The 3,968-nt window shown below is 43.9% G+C and overlaps 1 non-coding gene across 1 annotated transcript; it reads right to left on the bottom strand.

The window, feature by feature from the left end:
* Window positions 1-905: 905 nt before the first annotated feature.
* On the bottom strand, window positions 906-977 carry Trnas-aga. The gene has a single exon. It is a non-coding gene; the product is annotated as a tRNA-Ser (tRNA).
* Window positions 978-3,968: the final 2,991 nt, after the last annotated feature.

Here is a 3,968-nt window from a genome sequence, read left to right as displayed (position 1 = left end):
ATTTTGCTTATTTTTTCACAGTTCCACACAACTTCTTCCTGTTTTCTCAATTGATCTGTGTTCAGTTTATCAAGACCTATCCACTGTGCCAACTTATAACTAAATCTGAGGGGGGTGCGATGGGGAGGTTCCCTTGTTAGTACAGCAAGCCTCTTCTTGTTGAAATTGTAACAGTTGGACACTAATTCTTGCACGTGGAGAAGTACAAGTGAAGTACATATTCTGTTTACTATGTTAACTTCTTTGCTAACCATTTCTGCTCCTGTCCAGCTTGCGCACGACGACAGTTGCGGCACCACTCTGTAGCTCACCTCTCCTTATCACTGTGTAAGAAGTCGTACAAAACACCCTAAACTACTGGAAAGTGTCTCACTCTCTTACAACAATCCCAACAAGCACTCAAAATATTTGTACAGGCGACTGAAACACCTCAGACTGAAGTTTGAAGGCAGGGTGACGACACTCCGTACAGAGCGCCATAAGGTGGCCCGCGTGTGGTCTCGCTCCCCCCCCCCCCCCCCTACCACCCACAGTAATTACAACTAATAGAGGGGAGCTGGCGACCTGCGCCGTGCGCCGGCCGGGTCACACGGAGGCATGAATAACAATCAGGTATTAGCGTGGCCTGGGATCGCGTCACTGCCCCGAACGTCGACTGCTCTCTTTCGCTAATGGCATACGATGGCGACCTGCGCAAATGCTATTACTGTACCGTTACCTCCGGTCACTGAACCATCCTTCAGACCGGCTGTTCTTCGTAGTCCACATATATGGAAGTTTTATTTAACGACACAGACGGGAGCTCTTGCTCCCATATATGTCCGGTGAGAGAGAATAAGTATAAGAGTTCTTGGGGTTCGAAACGGACATCGTGTTAAATTGAATCTTGTGGCAGATTAAAACAGTGTTCCGAACCGGGACTCGAACCCGGAATCTTGCTTTCTGGGCCAATGCTCTTACCACTGAGCTATCCAGGCACGTAGAGAGTTGCTGGAGGAAGCGAAGCTGAGAGGACGCGTCGCGGGTCTTGCCTGTGAGGTGTGACGGTTTCTAAACTCGAGGTCACTAAATAATTAAACACCGAGACCCCAATCAACTGACGCCACAAATTTAATTTTTAGATTTCATCAATAACGTGATGAATTTAACTGGTTGCAGCCCTTTCCAGAAGTTTGGTCCCGAAGTTCACTATATTAAAAAGTCACAACTATGTACTCATAGTACGATGTTTATGAACTAAGCACATATCACAACGACAGTTTCCACTAACGACAGCCAACTGTCATGTTTTTTCACTGTTGCCAACCTAGTTTTGGAAGGCATTCGTAAAAATACAGAAAAATGATTCAAATGGCTCTGAGCACTATGGGACTCAACATCGGAGGTCATCAGTCCCCTAGAACTTAGAACTACTTAAACCTAACTAACCTAAGGACACCACACACATCCATGCCCGAGGCAGGATTCGAACCTGCGACCGTAGCGGTCGCGCGGTTCCAGACTGAAGCGCCTAGAACCGCTCGGCCACCCGGCCGGCTATTTGGAAACTAAATGTAAGTATATACTATGGTTCAAATGGCTCTGAGCACTATGGGACTTAACTGCTGAGGTCATCAGTCCCCTAGAACTTAGAACTACTTAAACCTAACTAACCTTAGGACACCACACACATCCATGCCCGAGGCAGGATTCGAACCTGCGACTGTAGCGGTCGTGCGGTTCCAGACTGAAGCGCCTAGAACTGCTCGGCCACCCCGGCCGGCTATTTGGAAACTAAATGTAAGTATATACTATGGTTCAAATGGCTCTGAGCACTATGGGAATTATCTGCTGAGGTCATCAGTCCCCTAGAACTTAGAACTACTTAAACCTAACTAACCTAAGGACATCAGACACATCCAGGCCCGAGGCAGGATTCGAGCCCGCGACCGTAGCGGTCGCGCGGTTCCGGACTGAAGCGCCTGGGACCGGTCGGCCGCAGCGGCCGGCTAAAGGCACAGGTGTTGTCGATACCACCGGTCTACCGCAACATCAGCTCAGACGGAGCTGCCTTCTGGCACCTCTCAGCAATGTCTACATAGACGTGCTTCTCCCCATCAGTCTAAAAGGGATGTGCGGCAACAAAAATGAGTATAGATTGTAATATTGCTACATGAATGTTGCTATGCTTATATCGGTGCTAATTGACAATGAAAGTGGGTTAAAAGCCGTGATCTGTCTGGGGACGTTAACCGTGGATTACTGGGCAACTGTTTCATCAGATATTTAGTCTAGGTTTACCAAGCAGACTAACATGAATGATAATCTTTTAATAGTCATACAAAACCGGCAATATATATATAAAAAGAGAATTTAAATAAAAAGAAAGAAATCAGTTTATATTTGGAAATTTATTTTATGATTGTTCATTGAAATTTCAGCATATTATACGTGAGTTATAACTGAGCTGGTGCCTTATTTACGATTGAAAAATGTGAGATTGTAATCTTACGGAACACATAAAATATGGAGCCAAGATTGGGAGACTGCATACGACACTGCATTCATAAAATAACTCACGAAGAACATTGAAACATAAGCAAGAAGAAATTAACCACAACCAACAGATTCAGTTTTTTTACCCAAAGAAATTACGTTCATACCACAATCCTGTCCGTCATGTAATTACCACACACTGGTATACTAAATTCATATTAACTCTTTGTGAAGTCTTCGCAAAAAGAATAGCTGAGGGCTACTTTGATGATTACACCACATGCTCCACGTGGTCAACTTGGTTTACACAAAGCGTACAACTCCACAATAATTTGGTAATTAAAATACATTAGATCGAAAAGCAATTGACAAAAGCAAAACCTTGAACTGGTTACTAACGTCTTACTATTAACCTGATGGGTCAAACAGTTATATAAGCACGTGGTACTGGTCTCGCAAAGTACACTCCACGTGGGTTGAACATAAAGAAAAGCATAAAGAAAAGTTGTTATATTGTAAAATATTGTCAAGACGAGACGTTATAATCACACAAGCATTCACATTTAAGATTGATGAACTTAGTTAGAGTTACTGATCAACACGTGGTTCTACTTTACTCGCAAAGTAATGACAAAGCAACTACCCCAAAATAATCTGAACTTTACACGAGAATTACACTACGCTGCAATTTAAGATAACCTTAGATATTTTAGAGCTAAACCCGAGATAAAGATGATTAAATTTTCAGTTAGGCTGAACTTAACAAATCCATTGTCCTATGGACTTAGCAGACACGCGCTTAGCCGGAGATCTTACCACTTCAGACGCTCGCCACCGCCAGACTGCCACTGCCTACTGCCGAGCGTGTTTCCTGAGGGTGGCTCACAAAGACAAACGGAAGGGGCCAGAGGGGCAGCTTCCTATACCAACATGACAACGGACGGACAGAACCATACTAAGGATAGAAACCTCTCTGCTTTAAGAAAGCGTAGCTACCTGTTCCGACGTTGGTCCTACTGTTCTCTAGCAGACAGCCTTGTCTGCTACCCTCAAGCATGCAACTACAAATACATTTGCTCATTCATACTCTCACACAGAAGGGAAGGGGGATGACAGTATCTTATCATATACAGTATATAAAAGAAAGCGGATGTAGGTTCCGTATGAGACTGTGTGACATGAATTACATATAAGAATTACATATAAACTGTGCTTTAAAGTGTAGTAGTGTGACAGATCGTTCTTGTTTATGTGTAAAAGTAACACGTTCCACTGCTCAGTGTCCTCCCAGATAGTCAGAAACGCCACAGTACATTTAGAAGAGGAATTTATTCCATAAATTAAACATGAAAGGAATCCAACAGAGACCTTTCATAACCCCAACGCTCCGGGAAAAGACTGTGCAGGGAATTTTCTGGCCATGCTAGGACATTCCCAAGCAGGCTTCTCACACCCTACTTAAACCAAAAGTGTAAAAAAAAGGGCAAAAGGAC

This window comes from Schistocerca piceifrons, chromosome 4 (genome assembly GCF_021461385.2).
Source record: "Schistocerca piceifrons isolate TAMUIC-IGC-003096 chromosome 4, iqSchPice1.1, whole genome shotgun sequence".
NCBI classification, from domain to species: Eukaryota; Metazoa; Arthropoda; class Insecta; order Orthoptera; family Acrididae; genus Schistocerca; species Schistocerca piceifrons.
This window is presented reverse-complemented; position numbering and strand designations above follow the sequence as displayed.